The sequence below is a fragment of the Camarhynchus parvulus genome, chromosome 11 (genome assembly GCF_901933205.1).
Source record: "Camarhynchus parvulus chromosome 11, STF_HiC, whole genome shotgun sequence".
NCBI lineage: Eukaryota > Metazoa > Chordata > Aves > Passeriformes > Thraupidae > Camarhynchus > Camarhynchus parvulus.
Genome location: NC_044581.1, coordinates 3062531 through 3086454, shown reverse-complemented (window position 1 = coordinate 3086454; position 23924 = coordinate 3062531).

Genomic DNA, 23924 nt, shown 5'->3' with positions numbered 1-23924 from the left:
AATTCCAGGATAAAGGAATGGAGGTGTTCTGCTAGATGGGCAGACCTTCGTCCTTCACACCCACTGTGGTTCTCTTGATCCTGCCATCCCGTGGAGGAGCTGGAATAACAAGGATGTCCTGCAGGAGATTGCTGAGGCACGGGGCTGGTTTTGTCCACAGCACTGCAAAAAGAGCCACTCTGTGCTCCAAAAAGCTCCTTGAACTTCCAAGGAAAATTCCAGAATAAGGGAATAGAAGTGGTCTGCTAGATGGGCTCCAAGCACAGTTAGGGCAATGGAAGGGGAAGGTTTTCATGGAGAATTTTGTTTTTCTACAGCTGGAAGAGGGAAGGCTGCCTGCAGAGCATGGGCAGAATTTTGCTTGCAACTTCAAATTTTCATAATTCATAGAATCATAGAATGATTTGGGTTGTAAGGGACCTTAAAGGTCATCTAGCTTCAACCTTCATATTGCCCAGACATTTCATGTTTCATATTTCATATATGAATAAATAAAGAGCAGGTCTAGAGCGGAGTTTTGGTTGTGGCATTCAAGTAACCAGGGTCCCAAGAGCTCAGATTTCAGCCTTAAATTTCATTGCTAAAAGGAAATATTCAGTGCAAGCTGTGGTAATGCTGGCATGGGTTATATGGACTTTTCAGAAGGGACCTCACCTACTAGAAATGCTCCTGCCTTTTCAACTCTCCTTCTCTTTGCCACCCCTGGAAGAAACTTGTGAGCAGATCTGGTCTTATGTTCTCATTCCTGGAAGACAGAAATCTTGGAGAAATGTCTTCCTTTGCTCCTCAAAGGGCTGTGGTAGAGAGCAGGAATTGTGGTGTGTCCTGAGGCTGGCATGGCAGAAGGGGGCACCTCTCTGGAGACAGAAATCCCAAAATCCCAGGTTTCCTTCTGCTGAATCCAGAGATACTGTGTGGGATGGGATCGTGGGTTTGCTGTTCAACAGGGCTGGTTAACAGGAGTTCAGATTTCAGGAAAGGCAAGGCAAGAAATTCCTTCTCCTTATTGTTTGTTCTCCAGGATGGAATTCAGTGGCTGAGTGTCCTGCCCAACTTCATGTGTAGCTTGTTTCCTGGATGTCTTGAAACAGATGACCTGGAGCAGACAGAACTTGGCTTTTTCCTGCTGCAGCTGTGAGGGACAGGAATACTGATATCCATTGTTATTTACTGGAATTCACACCCTTTCTGAATTAGCTCCTCCAGGTCGATTCTTAATTTTGAACAGGTTTAGCTTGATGCTGCCATTCCCAAGTGCTGCTCAGAACAATCTCTTCCAGAGATGGAAAAACTCCAGGGGTGCCATTCCATGAGCTATCAAAACCTCTCCATGCACCAGAGACCTGATGGGATCTGTGGGAATACTCTTGCCTGGTGTTCCTTCAGGAGGAGCAGCTGTGGCAGTGTCACTCTCTGGTGGTGTCATCTGAGTGCAGTTTACCTCCCTGAGCTTCTGAGCAACACAAATTCCTCATTCAGATCTTACCCTCAGCATCCTCCTGCCCAGTCCTGTGACCGTGTTCACAGGGGTCTCATTTGAGGGAAGAGACGAGGATCTGACTCCATGTTTTAGAAGGCTGATTTATTATTTTATGATATATATTATATTAAAACTATACTAAAAGAATAGAAGAAAGGATTTCATCAGAAGGCTAGCTAAGAATAGAAAAAGAAAGAATGATAACAAAGGCTCTGTCTCGGACTCTCTGTCTGAGCCAGCTGGACTGTGATTGGCCATTAATTAGAAACAACCACATGAGACCAATCACAGATGCACCTGTTGCATTCCACAGCAGCAGATAATCAATGTTTACATTTTGTTCCTGAGGCCTCTCAGCTTCTCAGGAGGAAAATCCTAAGGAAAGGATTTTTCAGAAAAGATGTCTGCGACACAGTCCAGCTTCGGATCTTGCTGGAAAACCAGTTTGTCCTGCAGGTGTCTGAGGGCAGGTTTTACAGCAGGATGCTTCTGTCAGTAGTGACCTTTCAGGAATGCCGCTGCAGGAAAATCCTGACAAACACCACCGAGTGGAGAGGTGTGGGTGTTAATAACCCTCAGAGCTCACTGGAATGGACTGGAGGAACTGGGAGTGGGTTTTGGCTGAATGATTTATCCTCCCTTTCACCACTTCCTCTATATCTGCCCCTCTTGGACCATACCTGGTGGCAGGCATGTCAGACACAGTCAGTTTGATGTGGGATTATTTTATGTCTGTCCATCTGAAAACAATTGTCATGAAACATCAAAACCTTAGGATTTCCTAGTGTTTATTTAATATTTTCCACTTGGCTTCTTGTCCTAAATGCATCAACTGAAAGCAAAAGAAATAGCTTGCACTTAGCTTGCACTTTTTCCTCCTGCTGACTCTCCTGTTTTAATTCAAATTTGGAGGCTTTCTGTAGAAAACAAGTATGAATAAAGTACTTAATGCAAGCTCCCAAGGTAGTTTAACTTTTCAGGGTCCAGCACTGCTGTAGTTTATTTACTTGCCAAGTAATTACCAGTTTGAAATTGCAGTTCTGCTCCCAAGTTTTAGGGCAGTCAAATTAAACAGGAAAGGTCATCCTCAAGGTCAGACAGGTCTGAGAGACTTTAATGTCCTTGTTCCTGATGTGGAGAGGGCACAGACTCATCCAGGGCAGTGGGGAGTTTGTCTTTCCTTGCACCAAAGTCTCCAGCCAAGTGTGGGAGATGTGTGGATCTCCCTGGTTTTCTGTTTGCTGCCCAGGTGATGTCAGCCAAGCTAATTTTAGCTGGGGCACAACAATTAGTCCTATTTTATGCCTCCTTTAGTGGTTTAATTAAATTTTACAGCTTCAAACCCCACACTCAGCTGCCAGGGAAATCTAAATTTCCATCAGTTCATAAACAGCAAAAATAAAAAATACCTGTGCCCTTAAATTTACTAAAAATGTGGCAGTGCTGAGAAGATGGAAGTTTTAAACACTAACAGGATAACAGGACCATCAGGGGCAGGACTGAAGAGTGGCCTGGAGGAGGTGGGAATGCAAGGATGAGGTAATTTGGGAGCAGACACTGCCTGAGTCTTTACGCAGGTTTGAAGCCTTTGCTTGGTATGAAGCATTTATTGAGACAGTCACCAATTCCACAGCTCTGCCTTTGCCATGGTGGGTCCAGCATTCCGTGATGCTGTGAAACCTGGCTGGTGGGACACACAGGTTTATTCAGGCAGCTTTAATTTCCTGAGGTTGTAGAGAAATACCCTTAGTGCTCAGATACTGGGAATATCATGGAATCACTGAATGGTTTGAGTTGGAAGGAACCTTAAACCTCATCCTTAAACCTCATCTTGTTCTACCCCCTGCCATGACCAGGGACCCCTTCCTTGTTGGTATTTTTTTAGTTTTTATAGATTTGGGGTAACTGAGAGACATTTTAAAAGATTTTGTTCCATTATCAGTCTCGATGAATAGTGAGACACACTATTACTCCTAACACCAATCACCTGTATTTTTGCCCCACTAAAATGCATCTTTCACACATCTAATTCTCTAAAATATCTCATATTTTTGTAAGAGCATATTTTGAAACTTATTAAAACTAGTTTCTAGTTCAATCTCTCAGTCTTACTAAAACTTGTTTCTTGCTCAATCTCTCTCCCAACAATATCATCTCCATTCCATGGCCTTCCTAAATCAGCTCACCTTATCTCAGCGTTTGCACACAGATGTACAAAGCTGTGTGAGCTTTCTGCCAGGTCTGGAGAATTCTTTACAAATCCCCTTTTCTCACTTCCTCTATCCCAGGTTTCTCCAGCCCCCATCCAACCTGGCCTTGGACACTTCCAGGTCTGAGGAAATCTGCAGATAAAGCCATAAAAGGTGTCACGGATCAGGCACGTGAGAGTATCACAAATTGTTTATGGCTACTGGTGTGACCAGATATGAAATATTGGTTTACAGCTCTTTTATGGCTGCCTGATATCTCTTAGTGGTGCAAATGCACAATCCTCAATCAGTGGATTTCCATTCACCTTTTCTGTGGTGATCTGCCCAAAAAGGCCCAGACCAAGAGGTACTTTTTGAACCAAAAATGTTAAGGAGGTACCAAACCTTCACAATAACCTGGATATGCTTCCTGTTTCAACCAATCCAGCCAAATCATAGCCTGTTACCTGGTAGATTGTGGTGTTTTCTTTCCTCTGTTTCCTTCTCCCTTTTAGGGCCTCCATGCTGTGTTTCCCCAGGCTTAGAAGCAGGGAATGTTTATGGGGAGAGGATCCTACTTTCCAGGATAAATCCTCCCTGATATAAATCTGTTCCATTGGCACGGCATTTTGTCAGATCAGTGAGGCAGGCAAAGCACAAAAAGTGACAACAGAGCAGGTGAGAGATCCCCACTGGTTGTGTGCCCAAATATTAAAATCACAAACTTTACGTCAGCCATGTGTTCTTTTTCAGGGAGGAAGAGGACATCAGGAAACCTCCTAATCCTTGCTGTGTTGCCAAATGATGGAAATGTGAAAGCTGCCAGAAAGAACAGGGATCAGAAGTGTAAGTATTCAATTTTTGGGGGGGGAATAAAACTAACTGTCCCATGGGGGAAAAAGAAAAGAAAAAAGCCCTGCAGTCAGTGAGAGAGTTTGAGAGACTTTCTCACTGAAAGGTATTTGAGTTGACTTGTTAAAATACTTCTCAAAAAACTCTCTCAGTCAGTTTATGGTGGTGGTTTCTGAGTTCTTTCAAGAGTCTCCTTTGAAGCTGTATTAGGACGTGTGACACTATTCACACCACAGGAGCCCAGGCTGAGAAGCCAGAGAAAATGACTCAGGTGGGGCTTTCCTGACCACTCTGAAGATCTTATTTTTTTAAATAGATCCATTGCTAATCAGTCTGGAAAATGATACAAAAAAGCTCACAACAACACATGCTTACAGGTATGTACTTTAAAGAACACCTCGCGCTGAAGTGTTTTATTTTCACTGCAATCCACTTTGAAATGGAGCTCCCCTGCAGGGTTATTTGTGCAGGCTGTGTTCTTCAGGAGCTCTGCAGAGGGTCTCAGGTGTCCCTCCTGCCTCACAAGGGCTTGGGCTGATGATCTGGGTGTCCCAGTTGGGTGAGCTATTTTTCAAAGTTTGGACTGAGTTTCGCCCCCAGAGGGGGGGGGGGGGGGGGGGGGAGCAGAGTTGGATGAGCTGGGTGTCCCAAGCAGAGTTGGATGGGCTGGGTGTCCCAAGCAGAGTTGGATGGGCTGGGTGTCCCAAGCAGAGTTGGATGGGCTGGGTGTCCCAAGCAGAGTTGGATGGGCTGGGTGTCCCAGGCAGACAGTTTAAGCACGGAGGCCTGAAGTCACCAATGGAAAATGTTGCTTGATTGTGGTTTAGCTCAGAGTGTCTCAGTCCAAAATACAGATCCTTACTCTTCCCCTCTTTGGCTTGCTGCCCAGTTAGAAAGCCCCTGAAAATCCACCTCCATTTCCACCCGGAGATTCCTGGGGCAGCAGAATGTCCCTTCTGCTGATGGTTCTGGGCAAGCTGACCATCACTGCCCTCAGGGTATGTGGGGCAGAGACAGAGGCGTCCATCTCTTCATTCTCATCCTGGGACCATGAGCGTTCCTCCATATTTCCTGTCTTCTCCAGAGGCCTCTGGCTACATGGAGACAGTGTTCCCAAAGCCTTTTAAGTCACAGAGCTCAGTCTGGAGAGTTGGTTGAGAGCTGAGCCAGAGCATGGCCATCCACAGAGGCAAGGGCTGGCACCAGGGCATGGAATACAGGAAGAATTCTTGGCCCAAGGATAAGGGAGATGTCCCACACCTCAAAGGCGACTCCTCCAGCACTGAATGAGCAGGTGAGGGCTGTAGTTCTGTCTCAGGGCATTTATCCAGCTGTGGATGGATAGCACAGACTGGGAGCCAGCACCCAATTCCTGCAAGGCTGTGGATGCAGGCATGCTTATTCCCTTGGCGTTTTCTCTTGGCCAGCAGCTCCCTGATTCCCATGCCAGCTATTTTGGAGCCTGGGCCAAGGTATTCTGCTGTCTCCATGGGCTGGAGCCTTGGCAGCTCTGCCTGCTCTGCATTTTGGATGTCCCAGCTGCCTGGGCTCCTCAGGGATTTAACCCTGCCTGCTTTGCCTGAAGCTACGGGCAAGCTCTTGTTCTCAGCTGACCACAGCAGCTCAGATCACTATTAATTCATAAATTATCTTTGCCAGCCTTTTCATCATCACAGAAATCCATAAATATGAGTCTTGCTATTTTTCTCCCCTCTCCTTTACCCTACTAGTTTAAGTGTGGTATAAAAGGCTGGTTAATTACCTTTCTCTTGCTGAGGAGCTTCATAAAGCACAATAAGCTCAATAAGAAAAAACTCCACCCTGAGTCTGATGTGTTCACAGCATGTAAGAGATCCACAGACCCAAGCAGCTGTATGACTAATTTGCCTGGTGTCATTAATCATCTCTTATCTCAGTGGGGAGAACGGGGCTGACATTCCTGCAGTGGCTTTTCCTAATTGCTCGTGTTAGTTAGGGAGCGATTCTGGCATAAGGAAGTCAAGCAAAGAGCAAGGCCAGCAGCAGAGGAGGCAGAGGGTGTGCCTGGCATCACACTGAGTGGGGCAGTAAATCCCTGGGGTTGTGCAAGGGCCCTGGGGAGCACAGCAATGCTCACACATCACGCCAGCGGAGCCTGGGGTGCTGCGTGTGTGATAAGGAGGGAAGGCAGGACTTCAGCCACTGGCAAGGTGGATGCCATCTCTCCAGAAGCTGTTCCAGGCTGGGTGCCCATGACCTGGCTTCTCTTGAAGATCTGCATGTATTCCCAAACTCTTTATTAACCCACTTCTATTGGTTGTGTTGAGAAATGTGCCATCCTGGTGCCAAGGCAGGAGAGGAGGAAACAAGGTGGGATTTAACCTTCCCACTAGGGAGAGAAAAAGGTCTGGAGAGGGTCGGTGCAGAGGGGCTGGATCCTGTCCTCTGAGCCATGGGAAGGCTGTTCTTGGGTTGGTTGGTGCTGCTGAAAGCTCTGAAGTCTGTGAGGACCCTCGCAGGGTATGTGACCTAAGTGTTGCTGTGATTTATTGCATTCACTGTTGATGGGAGAGCTGGGGGAAGTCCCCAAACCACTGACCAGTGGCCTCTGGGGTGGTGTACTGGGGAAAGACCTTGCCCATCCCACCCCTTCCCCAGCAGGAGCAGGAGCCTGGGCAGTGGCAGGGGTGAGCCCTCTGCTCCAGAGATGGAAGGCAGTTCCCACAAGCAGCCACCCAACATCTGTCAGGCACTTCAGCTGCAGCTCATAATACTTTTATTTCCCCCTTTGTTCTCTGCCTTTTATCCTTTGATGACTTACCAGGCCGCCCAAACCAGACGAGATCCCTGGGTCAGCGTCTCACACAGCAGAACAATATCAGGGCAAAGAAATGCTCCCCCAATTTCTAGGGAAAAGAGCAGTAGCACTTCTCAGAAGGTTTATTTAAACATGGCTGTTTATTTTTGCTGGAGATTGAGTTACCTTCCCTTATAGCAGTAATGTTTTTGGAATCCTCTTTGTTTCGCCTGTAATAAATCACAGTTGTCTGGAGGAAACGAGAGGGGCTCTTTGTCATTTTTCTTTGCTTTTCCTCCATTGGCAAGTGAAGGAAGTGCCCCAAAAAGAGTAATTTATTATGAACTTGCTTTTGACATTGCTGGCAAGTCCTTGGCATGCTGGCTTCATAAATTGCTGCCCTATCTCTGGGCAGGCAGAGCACAAAGGCACAGCTCTTGTTTCTAATTGTAGGTTGGCAGGACCTCTGCTATCGGGCAGCACAGACAACAAAGAGAACGAGAAGAAAAGCTCCCAGCTGGCTCCCAGCGAGGGTGGCAGGGCTGGAGGGAGGGAGCCCAGGTCCTGTTGTGACCCCAAGCCATGTTTGGTCCCAGCAGCTGCCAGAAGAGAAGAGGCTGGCTGGTTTTGTGGCTCCTCGCGGGTCGCGGGCTCCGCTCCCCAACAATGCAGAGCTGCACCCAGGGCTCCTCATGCTCTGCCAGGGGATGGCATTTGGGCTGAGTGACCTCAGGGAACAGCAGACTAAGACTTCAAAGAAGTTCTGAAGTGCCTCTGACTTTTCTCATCCCCTCTTTCTCTCTTTTTTTTTTTTTTTTTTTTGATCAGTTTTTCATTGAGATTCGCTGCTCTGGGCTAAATGGTTTGGAAGTGTTTGGCTGATAGAACAGCTGGAACTGGTAATGCCCAGCATCTAACAGGCTCTGTGGTGATGTTGTTTTACTTGTTTTTCCCCCATGAAGTTCTGAAGAGCTTTTAGTTTGAAGAATAACTGGTTTTTGGTGTAACCATGAACGTGTACATCTAGAGAAACTGAGGTGTGTAAGTAGGATGGGAACAGATCATATATCAGTGAGTGAGCACTGGGAAAAGGAAAATATAGGGTGAAAATCACAGAACTTCTTTAATTTTAAATGCCATTTTCCTAGGGAATTGCAGTCCTCACCTCCCTGTCCCTGATCACTTCTTTATGGCTTGGGACAGAAACGTGCTGGGCAATGAGACACAAATATCTGTGAGGTGCCAGAAGTGGAGATGGTTTTTTAGGAAGAGAAGGTATCTTCCCAGCACTGACCACCACTAATGTGGTAGAAATGCCTTTATTTGGGATCCTGGCAGAGTACTCTTTTATCCATTTGAGCTGAAAAAATGGTGAGTGTTCAGCTCTTTCTGCTGGGTAGTTTTGTTTCGGTTGTCTCCTTTTGTGCCCTCAATATTATTGGATTTTTCTGAGTATCTTGGTGTAAAGGTGGTGTTCTTTGATTGACATTTATCCATCATTTATGAGACTAATATACATTCTGCTTTCTCTGTTGTAACCTTTGAATGCAGCCACGCTGCACAGCTGACAAGATATACTCAAGAAAATAAAAAAGGTGCAGTTATTTTAAGCTTTACTAGGCTGGAAACAGGGAAAATGGTTTTGATTTCCAGCCTCCATCTCTCTTTAGTGACATTTGGGATTTACAAGGACTTGGAGGGTGTATGGTTCAACAAAAAACACTTCCCCAGAGTAGGTGATGCTCATTCCTTGGTCTCCTTTAAAAATATTAAAAGAAATTTCATCAGATCATGGAGCTTGGAAAATCAAATCAGAGTGTTATACAAATAATCCAGGTTTTGGGGAGCTTGTCATGCTAAGTGGGTTTTTTGGCACTGACTGGTTTTATTATGGATGGAGCCACAGCAGAACCACATTAGAAAAGGATATTGTTACAACACTTTCAGTATCAACAATGCTACTTGGAGAGGAATAATCTGTTCCAGATGACTGTTAAGAACGTCTGTCCTTTTTAGAGGGGATTTTTTTTTGGTTTAGTTGATTTATTCTGATAAAATTTGGGATCATTTAGTCTCCTGTCAAAGAGACAGTAAACACAAAGATAATGTGATTCACAGAAAGGGCAGTCTGAGAGGCTACTTTCATTTAATTCAATTAGATGGGCTTTTATATTGGATTTATTTGTTTTATCTTGAGTATTGTAGCAAATTTTTTCTCTTCATGAAAGAGGAGGCAGGGTACAATTACTGCAGACATCAAAACTGCTGGGTTAATTGCAGGGCTGTTCCATGCCACTGGCAAGCAATGGGACTGCAGTTACCTGCATAAATAGCTGGATGTTACAGCAGCCACTGATAAAACAGATGGGATTTTGAGAGGCTTGAAGGAAAACCTCTGTTTGTGATATATATCACACCAACATTTCCCACCACACCCATGTGCAAGGCAGGCATCCAACCGAACAGTTGGAAATTAAAGCAAAAAAGGTATTTTAAATTTGGCTTTGATGGATGTGACTGAGGGGAGCCTGGTGAACTAAAGTTACTGTAAACCTACAGGTTCCTCCAGTCTCTTTGTGCCCTTCCTTTCTCTTGCTCCTGGGATAGCAAACATGGTCTTTATGGCACTGATGGGACACATTTGGGATCTCTTTTCCATCACTGATGTCCCTCTGTCCCAAATCATCCTGCACAGAGAAACACCAGGCTGGGAACACCCCTGGACAGAGCTCAGGAGCAACAGGGCAGGACAATGTTCCATGGCCAGTCTGGCAAGGGGCAATGTTTGAATCTCCCTCTGGATTTCTGGTTTGCCAGGGATGCCAGCTCGTGGGTTTGTGCCTGTCCCCAGGCACAAGGGTGTGAGCAAATGCTGTTGTGGTGAGCCTCAGCTTTTTATTGTCTGCTCTTCTCAAAATTTGCTCTATCTGGGCTCCCTCCCAGCTCCTCCCTAGGCCATTGCTCAGGTCCCCTTGATGCCTCAGGGTTTAGATTTTGTATTTTTCACATTCTGTGCTGCTTTAGTGTGTGGGTCTGAGCTCACATGAGGGGATGGTGAGCTCTGTGCACAGAGCAGGGAGACAAAACAATTCCTGCTCCAGCTGGGCACCAAGGACAAATGATCCAAATCTCAGCCCCAAGAGCACAAACACCGTGGGCTGCAGAGAGAAAAACAAGCAGGGTGGGACTGCCGGGGCTAAAGCTGGAATGGGACAATGAACTGCAAGGTGCAAATGGAGCAGAACTGATCCAAGGGAGAGACCCCGGGAGCGCTCGTGCATTTTGGGGCCATTTTGGTTCATCTTGGGTTCATTTTGGGGCCATTTTGGTTCATCTTGGGTTCATTTTGGGACCATTTTGGGTTCATTTTGGGACCATTTTGGGACCATTTGAGTTCATCTTGTGTTCCTTTTTGGGACCATTTTGGTTCATCTTGGGTGCAGCCCTGGCTGGGCTCTTGTGCTACCCAAGGTGGATCCATGGAGGAGATCCTTTTAATAAATCCCTGCTTTATTCTGTAGCTCTGTCCAGCCTCTGTTCTAGCTCAGCCTTCCCAAGCCATCACCCTGGCTCAGGCATTCCCAGGAGCCATGGGGAGGGCTCTGGGGGCTCTCTGGCTGCACCTGGATGCCTCTTCCACTGAGCAAAGCCCTTGGTGACCCCTCTGACAAGGCTCAGTGCTCACCCCTGCTCTCTGCATTCCCAGCACATCCACTCCCATCCACATCCATCTCTCCAGCCACTGGATTTTCTCTCTGAGAGCTTCATTGTGCTTTGGAGTCTTACTCGAGCAGGCATTAGTTAAGCCTGAAAGGCTTTTGAAGATGTTCCCCAGAGCTGAGGGCTGCTGAGCATTCAGCAGGGGAAGATTTGGGGAGCTCTGTTAGTCCTGGATGAGCAGATTCCTGTTTTGTATTTGAAATAGATCTGCACCCTCTTGGTTAACAAAATATTATGCTCAGGATAACTACCTGAGCCACCTCGCCAAGCCAAAGAGCCCTAGGAGGGTTCCAGAAAAGCCAATATTAAATCCAGAGACATCAACATTAGTGAAGTAGGACTAAATTATCTCCAGCTGGTGCTGGCTCTTGCCTGAGGCTCTGAAATAAGCAGCTCCCTGGAAAAGAAGGAGAGATGAAGGCTGTGCTAACGAGGAGCAGAACCAGGCTTGGAGCTCGGGTCACGTTCTGTTTCCAGCACTATCAAGTCCAGTCAGTGACAATTTTTCACCTCCCATCACTTGTGCACCATCCACTCCATCAAAGTCAAATTCCTCTGGCAGTGAGAAGGATCCAGTCCCACTCTTGGAGCACTGGGGATTGGGCTGCCCCTGCTTCCAAGTCTAGGTGAGAAGCAGAGATCCCTTGAAACTTCTGTTTTTCTTCATTCAATTAACTTTTTGTAACTGTTAATTGCATGGTAACCACGATCAGAACTCACTACCAAGGGCTTCTCTTCTCACTGAACAGCACCTTTGAGTGCAAATCTTGAAATATTTGGGGAAAATGATGGGTAAACACCAACTGTTGCTCTGTGCTGAATGTGACTCAGAACAGCAATGTGTGAGCAAGTTAAAAATCAGCACTAACATCACCTGGATATCCAGAAACCTTCACTGTGTGCTCCTTCTATGACAAAAGAGGTCTTAGAAGAAACAGGGATTTCAGACCTGAATGATTTACTGCTGTGATTTATTGGGAAGCTCTCCTCTCACATGTACCATACTATTATTTTTAATTAACATCACAGTCTCTAGAAAACCCTGCTTGCCATGTGAATCTCTATATCTAAGCAACATTGAAAATACCTCTACTCACTGAGAATACTCTAGCTCTGTACCTAGAGCTGCAGAATCATAGAATGCTTTGGGTTGGAAGGGACCTTGAGAATGCTCTTGTTTCAATCCACCTTCCACTATCCCAGGTTGCCCCAAGCCCCAATGTCCCACCTGGCCTTGGACACTTCCAGGGGCAGCCACAGCTGCTCTGGGCAAGAAGGAGATGGGTATTTGTATGAGTGTGGCACTTGTGCAGCACTTTGGGCCATGTTGTTGGGCAGAGATGGATATAATGAGGCATGGAAAACATAAATTCAGCTGGCTGGGAGCACGGGGGTGGGTAATTACCCCGGTGGGAACACAGCAGGTGGATTAGTTACTGGGCTGCCTCTGCAGTAAGCAATTAAGGGAAAACATCTGTTTCACATCACCCATTCCTCCTTTTCCAGGATACTCCTCCAGTTTGTCTCTCTGATGCTGCAGCCTGGAGACAAGTGATTTCTGCAAGGAGGCTGTGCAAACACCATGTGTGGAAAGCAGGGCAGGAGGTGGCCAGGAGCAACAGGAGCATCCAGAACCCACTCCCGACTCCCTCGTTGTGTTTTCTGTTGGGTTCTGCCCTGTTCCATCCCAGGGGGAAGCTGTTCCCTGGCTCTGAAGGTGCAGAAAATATACGCCAGGAGCAGCTCTGCTGGGTGAGTCAGCATCTCTGCTGCCATCTGGAGTAAGAGGAAAGCCTGAGCATCTCCTCTACTGCTTGATCAGGGTTTTCAAAGTGGGTTTTGTTCAATTAGCCAAGCCAAGCTGATATCTGGTGCTGGATAAGCTCTGTTTGCACCAGGAAATGTTTCCATGCTCGCCAGGGTGTCCATGGCTGATGCTGAGTGTCCTTGTGCTGCTGAACACTGAGAACAAATGAAGCAAAAGGGTTTTTGTGTTACCAGCAGGATTTCTTTGTGCTCTAGGTGGGTTTAATTGCAAGAGAATGTCCAGAATGATGGTAAATCCAGAATAACCCTGCTTTAGGTGAGCTGGTTTCAGTGCTGCTGCTGTAGCATAGAAGAAAGAGAAGGGATTTCCCCCCTAAATTGTGGGTATTTCTTACTGGCATAAATTGTCCAGTAGCTAAATCTGGTTGTCTACAGATTATCACAATGTCTATGGATCTGTCCATTAAGATAACACACAAAAATAATTTTTGAAGCATTTTTGTGGATTTCCCTATTTATCGATAATAATTTATCCATTTTTTAATAATAAATTATCCATAATTTATCCATCTTGCCTAAGCAAATACTGCTTTCTCTGAAAGCCTCTTATCCTTATTGCTCTTGTCTGGGATTTATTTTTCAGGCAAGGATTAGATTAAATTTCTGCAAAAATATTTAATACACTTGATCAGCAGTGTGGGGTTTAGCAATGCCATTGGTGTGTCACCTGCTGTGCACACAGCAAATGTTGGTTATTTTCTCAATATCTTGATCTAACCTTATGAATATGCAACTGGAACATAATTTGGGGAAGAAATGTATCCACCCCCCCTTTAGAATGACATGAAACTCACATGTTTAATTTAAAGTACAATGGTTTTCCTTCTTGGCTTGAAGTGCTTAAGCAATATTAGGACCTTTTGCCTAATCTCTGTTTTACAGATTAGAATACAAATATTTCCAGTGCAACCAGAATTTATTAAAGCAGGCTATTGCCTAGGGAAATATGCCTTTGGATGTGTTTCTATCAACTCTCCTGGAAAAAAAAAATCAATGTAATTAGCATTGCATAACCTTCTAGAGAGAAAAATGGTCCAAAACCTAAGTGCATAAAGAGAATATTGCAAGTGTGGAGTGTAAATTGCTTGTGGCTCCCAGGCTGGTTGTTATTCCTGGGGGCCAATGCCAGTTAGAAAGTCCTGACTGGAAGAAAGCAGCAAGGCTGGAGATGGCCAGGAGAAAGATGAGATGAGCTGTTGTGTAAAATTGGGAAAACAGAGTTCCAGAGTGACAGGTAATTTGTTTTATATATGCCTTGTATACCCATCAATGAAATTCAGGCCAAAAAGAAATTGTTCCAGTCCTTGGTGATGGCGTTTCTGAGTTCATGGAGGCTCCGTTGGCTCATGAGATGTTGCTGAATAATTTTCAGTGGTTGTTCCATTCTTTCTTGTTTTCATGGTGAATCAGTTCTGTGGATCAGCTCCTTTTTAATTAAAACAATTAGCTGGTTAAACTCCACGCAGTGAGGTCAGATTTGAGAGATTCTCACAATGCAGTGACTTTATTTGGTGGGGAAGATGCGCATGTGGGACTGAGCTGCTCTGGTTTCCCTTTTCCTTCTCCTCCTCACCTCTTGTCTGCTGCAGTTGTTATCAGCAGGGATGTTTCTTTGTTCTGAGCAGCACCTGGGCTGGGAGCTCCCATCCCCTGAGTATAAATAAGAGCAATAAAGAGCCTTTTCTCTCTGCTAGTAATTCATTGGTGTTTTTATGCAGAATTCTGGCCTGGAGCAAAATGTAATTGGCAGGCAGGGGAGGCCACAGTGACCTGCTTCAGCAAGGGACCATGGAATAACAACCCCATGTAATGCTCTAAACATCACTGAAATCAGAAATGAAGCCTGGCTTGGAGAGCTCCTCCACTATTTAAGATCCTTTTTCCTGAAATATCTGGGGAGAAACCCCAAACAAGGAGGAGGACAGAGATTAGGTTACTCCATGTGTCAGTGGGAAAATAGCTGTTGTAAATAGGTGTATGGTGTAAAAATGCAGGTCTGATCTGTCCCCTCCTTGATCCTGTGACATTTATCATACATTTGGGCTCACCAGATTTGCTAAAAACTCTGCCCTGAGGGAATTTTGACACTGGCAATTCATGAATGAAAAAAAAAAAACAACAGAGGAGTGTATAATTTGCTGGTTAACTCCAATTTCTAAATGATTCATTTGATGGCACATATTCCTGAAGATATGAAATGGTTCTAATTAAAGGCAGATGTGCAAAATATAGCCTATAGGATGGATATAGGGAAAACATACTTTTCCATGTGAGTGGCAAAGCCCACAGCCACAAATACCTCTCCTCTATGGCAGCCTCAAAAATGCATCCACAAATATTATTCATCTCAGTGGTCTGCAAAGATTTATCAGGGGTTACAGCTTCCTGAAAATATCTGTGAGGCTCAGGGGTTTGGAGATGTGTGTTTGTCACTTGGCAAACAGTCACTTGCTTTTGGTACACCCACTAAGAGGGCAGCAATTATGAGTAAGACAGTCTGGAAGAGACTGAAGTGTTCAAAAATGGATATTATGGGGAAAATATAGCTGGATGTTTACAGTAACTTCTTCAATTTAAAGTCATGAAAAGCATCTTTCCACACGTCAGTATGTCTGTGCACTGCCTTTTTGGAGGGGGAGAATCTTTTGGAAGGGAAAATCTGTCTCTGAATTTGCCCCACATACTTTAAAAATAACTTGTCATTTTGGAGTATGAAGGGTGGTTTGGGTTGGAAGGGATTTTAAGGATGATCCCATTCCCTCCCCAGCCATGGGCAGGGACACCTTCCACCATCCCAGGCTGCTCCAAGCCCTGTCCAGCCTGGCCTTGGGCATTGCCAGGGATCCAGGGGCAGCCACAGCTGCTCTGGGCACCCAATCTGGGCCTCCCCATCTTCACAAAGAAGAATTTTTTCCTAATATCCCATCTAAACCTAAATTTTTGCAGTTTAAAGCCATCACCCCTTTGTTCTATCACCAAATGCCCTCTCCAACAAATGAACAACAGATGAACAAGGCCCCTCAATTTCAACACAACAAACATTTCAGATAATCCATCATGTAAAAAATAAAATCAATATTTATTTAGGTTTGTGCCTGTTTCAGCTTTCCAGTTCCCTGCAGAAATGGAAAGTTTTTCTCCAGAACACTTAAAATGTTGGTCGAGGACTTCTCCCTTTTACCCTGATGCTGAGCTCCAACAAAACGTTTGTGTGTGTGAATGAGCTGCAAGGTCAGATGTGCAAATATATAATGGATTGTTGCAGATAAAATGGACTTAACCTTTGGGTTTTGTCTTGGCTTTTCTTGAGTGGTCTGTCTTCTCTCTGAAATTTTTATATTTGCACTTAGTTTACTTAGCAGGCAACACTGAAAGGAGTATTTTGGAGGAATTCCATCTTTGTCCTGAGTTATTAACTTGTCTGAAGAATGGCAAAGATAGGAAATCGGGGGGACAGAAACAGAAATCAAAACTACACCCAGAAATCAAAACTACCCAAGAAATGCTGCCTCATTTCCCTGGAAGGAGTGTTGTTCAGTTTACTGTAAACCTGCTGATGATTCTGTGATCACAAAGGTCAACCCACTCTTGGTGATTCTCTGAAATACAATCTGTTGGTTCATCTCATAAAACAAAAATACAGTGTGAAGACACTGAGGAGAATGGTTTAAAAAAATCTTACAATGGAAAAAGGTGAATTTGGGTGACTTTTGAATCTTCATTGTGTGCGAACTGGATCCAGATTCCAGCGCAGAGCTCTCAAAATGCAAAAGAAAAACAAGGGACGAGGTAAATGCTTTTGAACTCAGAACTAGGAATTTGTGAGATAAAAGTCAAACCCCAAGTCCTGGGTTAATTTTTGGGTTTGTGGGGGGATTACAGATCAGAATAAATGAATATAGCTGTGATAGAAGAACCCCTTAAAAATGGTGCTTTATGTGCTAGGAAAGGGCTTGTAACCTAACAAAGGCATTCCCTAAAATAGAAAGCACAGCACCAACATAAAACACTCATCATGTTTTCAGTGCAAGGCAAGGATTTGCACTCCTAACCTCCCACGTTGGAGCTGGGGCTTGAATAGCATTTCTGTTCTCTCCTCAGCTGAGCTAATGACAGAGCTGAAGAAGTGTCAACACCGCAGCCGAAAACGCTCGGGGTGGCAGGAATGGTGTTCACAGGGGACATGGGAGTCACAGCAAATACTCTCCTCAAGGCTGCTCACTCCTGACTAAACTGTGTTTTCAGCAGGAAAAGCCAAAATCTTGCCCAGAGGCTGTGCAGTGCTCCAGATGAGTCCCATGCCTACTCCAGCTACAGCGGGTGAGGTAATGCTCTCCCTGGCTCCTCTCTCCTCCCCTGCTGCCAGCCCTGTCTCAGGATATTTGCTATTTATTTGCTATTTATTAGATATTTTTTATTTATTAGCTGTTTGCTATTTACTCCTTGTTATTTATTTATTTGCAGTTTGCTAATTTTCTTAAATCAGGGGCCGACATCACCCATGGTGGAGGAATCCAACCTGATTCCTGATGGCTCCGTGTGTCATTTTCATTCTTGGCAGGAGGAGTTTATCTTCTGTAACTTCACCTTCCATAAAATTTGAGTGGAAGTCACCTAAACTGCCCGTGAGCTCCGCGGAGGGAGGTTGGCAGTGATGTGGAGTTCCTCTGAGGTCAGTTCCTCTTGGACACCTGAGTTTGGGATGAATCACCCTCTGGAGTGGAAACAGCCTCAAGCTGAGCCAGGGGAGGCTGAGATTGGATAGTAGGAAAAATTTCTTCATGGAAAGGGTTATCAAGTGTTGGGACTTGCTGCCCAGGGAATGGTGAAGTCACCATCCCTGCAAAGATTTAAAAAGTGTGTGGATGTGGCATGTGGGGACGTGGGGTAGTGGTGGGCTTGGCAGTGCTGGGGGAGTGGGTGATCTTGGAGGTCCTTTCCAATCTTAATAATTCTATGACATGCCAATTTTTCTTCAGGGCTTGCAGAGATACTGATTTTTTCCAATCCATGTGTGAAATCTTAGTTTGAGATGGTGAAAATCAGGGTGACCGAGTGATGGGGCTCTCTGAGGCAACCTTGTGGTTCTCTGACTGACAAAATCTGGATGAACACATGGAAACCACTCATCCCGAGGGCAGTGAGGGGAGAAGGAGGGGGAAAAAATGGAAGTTTGATTATTTTATGATTCCTTCTCCATGTTTTGGTTCTCTGGACAGCATATTCCAAAGCTGTGTTTTCCAGTTTCTAGTCAGTGTTGGATATGTCAACAGTTTGGAGGAATTTGGGATGGATTGTTCCAAGATGGAGCAGAGCTCAGCCCAGACTCTTGCAGTTATTTGAGTTTGGATTTTCCCATGTAAGCCCAGCTTAGGAAAAGCTTGCTCTCTTTGTAGGAAATAATTGGAAAAAGAACATTTCCCTGCCTTAGAATGAAATACTGCTAAAATCTCACCTGTGGAACACAATATAAATTCATTCCAGTAAATCCTGTCATAATTTTGGTGAGTGATGTGGAGTTTCAGAAAAAAGTTGATGTTTTCATGAGTTGATTGTGCCAGACATGATCTCTATTGAAACTCTTAAATTTTCAGAGGGTGATGTTCCCACAAATTTGTCAGTTTTTTACTTGGGACATAACTTTTATTTTAGTTTTAAAATGTTGCCAAGGGTCCCAAACTTGAATCAGAAACTGGTACTATGCCTAACATTTGCAAAAAAACATAAGAACCAAAATGTTTTGTTATTGTCCTTTCAATTTTGTCCATTACTAAATATTTTAATTGCCTTCCCTTCAGTGAACTTCAAAGTTCAATTACAAATGAAACCAACAATTTTTTTCCACAAAAAAAGTATTAAATGAAGCTTTTTCCTGTTTTTCCATAATTATTTCAAGTGTTGATCAGCTGATCTCTTTCCAGAAAGGAAAAGAAGTCCTCTGAAGTATCCTCAAGGAATACCCACTGATAGAAGTATTTGTTAATGCGAGGAAAAATATAATTATTTTTTTCAAAAATATTGCAGGCATTTCTTATTTCTGAGAATTTACTTCTGCCTACGGAAAACAAAGAAGAGAAATTCCAACTGTTGCATGGAGGCATCAGGTGTTGGCTATGAAGCTTTTCCAGGCAGGGACAGGTTTTTAAAAGATCTTGGACCCCACAGAAGGGAAATGAGGTTTTAATCAGATTTCACTCAGGTGTCCAAAAAAAGGGAATTTATTTCTAAATCACCAGTGACCTGTGGCTACTTCTTTGCAAATCCAGTTGTTATTCCCAGCGGGAGCTCCTGTTTCTCAACAGGGCTGAAATCCAGGCTCTTCCCATTTGGAAATCAAAGGGAGCCCTTTGTGCTTCCGAAATTCCGGCCCTGGCCAAGTGCTCTGCAGCCAAGAACAAAAGTTAAGTGAACTCAGAAAGAACAAGTCATCAGCCTGACCTTTGGTCATCAGAAAAATGTAAAACATCTTAGAGTTATTCCCCAAATCCAAGTCAGTTTTCGTCTGTGCGGAACATTCGGTGCAATAAGTGGGAATTTCGCAAATCTCACCAATTAGCCAGCCTGAAGTCACTGCTGGCAGGGGGTCTCTGGGTGATTTGTACTTGACAGTGCGTAAAGAGCAGAATCCATCATTCCAACCTGGTGGGAAGAGATTTTAAGGGTTTTTAAACTTGGTTTGGGTTTGTTCTTTTCGTTGTTGTGGGGTTTTTTGGAAGGGTGTCGTGGTTTGGAGGTTTTTTTTGTTTGTTTGTTTTGTTCTTTTTCTTGTTTGTTTAAATTGTTGTAAAGGATTTTTTCCAGCATAGTGACTGGAGCTTGCAAAAGTTTCTATTTACTCCAAAGGGTTGTTATGTAAGAGCTAACCTCATTGTTCTAAAGCAAAATGAGTAAATGATAAATGAACGTGTTTGGCAGCAGTAAAGCCAAATAAGTTTGTCTGGAGAGAAAGGAGGTGAAGGTCCTGTTATTTTTTTGGTTTTTTTCTCCTCTCCATTCTCCTGCGTGATGGGTGATGCTCTCCCATGTCCATCAGGTCATTGTCCATCACTGGACTTCAGAAATTTCTTAAATTATTTTTATTTATGAATAATCACTACACAGACAGAATCTTTTCAGCAGGTAACAGCTGGAAGAACAAGGAGACCCTCACAGTGGAGGTCACAACTTGCAGAAATGTAATTTTCATTTTAATAGAAATACCTGAAAATGGAAAGAAGATTTTTGCTGTTTAGTGCATCACAAATATCAAACTGCACCCAGGAAAGGAGGGAGCTTGGATTTAATGACATCTGCTCTAGATAATTTTGAAATGTCTGCCATGGTAATTACATGTTAAGGATATGATTTTACATGTTAAGGATATGATTTCACACTACTTATAATGTCAGAAGCATGCTGTTTCTAATTATATATTACCCATAAAAGGGCCTTGCTGCCTTCTGTCTTTAAATTATTGTTTTTATCCCGACACCACCTGTCCAGGTAGGTAATATTATGGCTAGTGTTGCTTCTGAGAACCATCTGATCATTGATGGATTTATGCTCACTGCATAAAAACCCTTTTCCTGAACCCTGCAAGTTCACAAAAATGTAATTATTGCTGCATTTCAGACAGAGGAAATTTCACAACAGTGGTAGGGGATTTTCAATGGCTTTCTATGAATAAAAGAAGAAAACTTCTGTTCCAAAAATCCATTTAGTGACTTCTGCCTCACCGTTTTGCATACCAAACAAGTCCTTCATTAGGTTTCAGTCTCTCAGACACCTCTCCCCATATGCAGCATTGAGCTACTTTCCATTAAAATCAGCCTCCAGAGATGGATGTGCAGCATCCATGGCTTGCAAACATCTTCCCCCAGCACTTACCTCACCAAAGAAATGTTATTTCTGACGCCCTGCCCACAGTACTTTGTGTTCTCTCCTAATCAATCAAAGTGTCCTTATCTTTGCTGCACTTCATCTTGTCTAAAAAGCGTTCCCAAGAGCACCTGAGTTTTATTTCTAGGAATAAATGTGTTGTCTTATTGGTTCCATGTGTTCTTCAGAGCCTGCCCTGTGCCCTCACACGGGAGAATCCACATTGATTCCTTCCCAGAGCTCGAACTTTGAACGCTCATATTATTTTTATTAAACTTAACTCTGGTTCTTTCTCCCTTCTCCCCTTACCCCTGCACCCTCCAGCTATATCCAGCCTCAGAGTCAAAGCAGGAATCAATGGAAAACACATTGAAAAGAGGATTATGTCCATGTGGAGGAGGATTGACGTCCATTTCCAAACTGGGAAGATTGAGTTATACCAGTTTTGCCTTTGGTTATCCACCTAAGATGCCTGTGCAGGTGAGTGAATGCCTGAGCACCCAAGGAAGGCCCCCTGGAAGGTGTCTCAGCACAAAGTGTTGGCCAGCCTCACAAATCCCTACTCAAATCCACCCTTTCTGTGGTCTGGGAAAGATCTGAGTTCTCTTCCCCCCTCCCTGGCTGCTCTCTCAGCTTGGATCATGGCAATAGGAAACCAACTGGAGATTCCTGGCTCTTGGCTGGGCCACTGTCGCTTCATTGTCACTTCACAGTGAGCTCAGGAGGTGTGAGGCCACCTCTGGGTGAGTTGATTTCTCCTGATTTTGATAAAACTCAGCCCCAGCCTTGAGCAGGTCCCAACTGAATTGCAGCTGTGGCTCAGAAAGTGATGTAAGAAAGCAGGGGAAGGAAAAAGAAGAAGCTGCCCAAACCTCAGCAGGGTTTTGTCCATCTTCAGGGCTGCTTTTGTGCTGGAGTGGTTTGGAGCAGGGTGCTGACATCTGTTTGGAACAAATGCCACGTTCTGTCCCTCCAGCTCCACCCTCCACAAGTCAGTCCTGATTATCAGTGTGGATGTGGTGCTGAAATCTGGTCCTGAACTACGAAATTTGCTCTGTAACCTTTTGTCATTCCCAGAATGAAAATTGTCCAAGCACATCCTCATCCCACAACTTTCCTTGGAAATTATCCTCGACCCTCACATCATTCTGAGGGATGGAAAACATTGAGAGATCTCTAAAGCCAACAAGATCAAGGCAGGAGCCCAGATTTCTCCTCTCTGAGCCACAGCTGCCCAAAATCTTGATAAATACCAAAATGGCTATTTTAATTGTGAGAAATACATTAAAAAAAACCAAAAACACCCCCACCAAAAACAAAACCAAAAACCTAGAACTGTAGAAATGTGAAAAACCTTGCTGTAATAACAGCAGAGTGCTGAGAATCAGGCAGGATGGTGCCCACAGCTCAGTTTAAAAAAAAACCAACCAGATTAATGGGCATAATCAAGGCTGACATTGAGTAAGAAGGCAAGAACAAGTAATCAGATCCCAACTTAGCTGATGCTGGCATTACTGGGAGCCTGGGGCACAGTCCAAGGATAAAAACATAATGTCTTATCTAAGCAAGGAGTCATTTGTGAACCACTGGTTACAACACGTCCTTAAAAAGGGAAAGAAGGAAAAGGAAAATATGGCACATGAAATTATTTTATTTCCCAGAAACGATAAGAAAGTAAAGCTAAAAGTTTCTACACCCAATCTTTATAGAGGAAAAGCCTATCTAGAGTTAACCCCTTGCAACATCCACTGTAAAGCCCCAGGATATGGAAAAAGGTATTAAAACAAAAAGTGAAATAGGGGTTAAATCAAATTAGTATAATTAAAACAGTTAAAAACTCAGATTTTAGAGTATTTCTTTCTGTTTGGAGATTGCTGGGATCCTTGGGGCTGGCCTGCTCCTCGGTTCAGTGAGAGTTCAGGCAGTCTGGCAATCCCATCCTTTTGGCCAAGACTCCTTTTCTGGCAACACATCTCCCTGTTTCTCAAGAACTCTTCTTTTCCTCCAGATTCAACAGGATGTTGACCTGGATCTCTCAGAACAGCTCATGGAGAGGAAAGACCCTCTGACACAGAACCACGTCACTGGAGAGGGAACTGTAATGTCAGGGAGGGCATCTGGAAGATCAAAGTGGGAACAAACCAATCACTCCAAGCTGCATGGCTTTGCAGGGTTGACTTTTATTTCCAGCCTTTTGAAGCACAGCTCATGAGCCTTAACAAGGAAAGAACTTTTGTTTAAAATTCAGTAAACTGAACAAGCTGGTTTGTGTAAAATTCAGTAAATTAAAAAAAACCAAACCACCAGACCAAACACCATGGGCCTGTGGGGGAAAAACTGGAATTTAATTTCTGTACTACAGACGTTTCCCAGAAAAGCCAGGCGTGGGTCAGCATGAAATGTAACACCACACATCTGTGGGGGATTCTGCCCTGTCCTCCCAGCCTTTTCCATTCCCATCATTTGCCATTGTTTGGAACCTTCCACGATGACAACTCACCAGCAGAGCCCAGCTCTTCCCCAGAGGGAGCTCTGGGACACTGGGGCTGCCTGGAGTCGGGAGGAAGACACAGGTGAGAGGGATGGAGGGTGGTGGGTGGAAGTCGCCTCCTCCACCTCACCTCTGCCAATGGAGCAGGGTGAGACCATGTGTAGGGCGTGAGTGAAGCCTCATTTTGCCCTTCCAGGGCAACTCAAGGTGTGAGCACTGTGGTGTCTCACGGAAATGACTCAAGTTCTCAATGCTGACCTGCCTTACTGGTCCTCATTCGGGACATTGATTTATTGTCCTCACGAGCCTCAAGTGACACCGTTTGCTCTTCCCCCAAGGGCTGGTAGGCCAGCAAGGTGACAATTGGTGACTGGATGTGACCACTCTGCCCTGGGAAGAGTGACACATTTGTGTGACGGCCTCTCCTCAGCCCTTCTCAAAATGTTTGTGCAGGAGCAGCCATAAATGCTGCTGTATTGACCCCAAGATGCAATCCAAGGCGTTTGAGCCTGGGCCTTATCTACATCACCTTATCAGGAGCCAGAGAGCGAGATGCACCCCGGGAAGGGAGGGGACTGTGCCAGAGGGTTTGGCCTCGTCCCTTCTCTTCTGGCACGGGGAGGGACTGCGGGCAGAGCTGGGTAATGATTTGTCACCGCCAGGAGCGGGGTGTCTCTCTCTGCAGAGGAAACCTTGGCCGTGATTGACAGCGGGGCTGTTTCTGCCACTTCC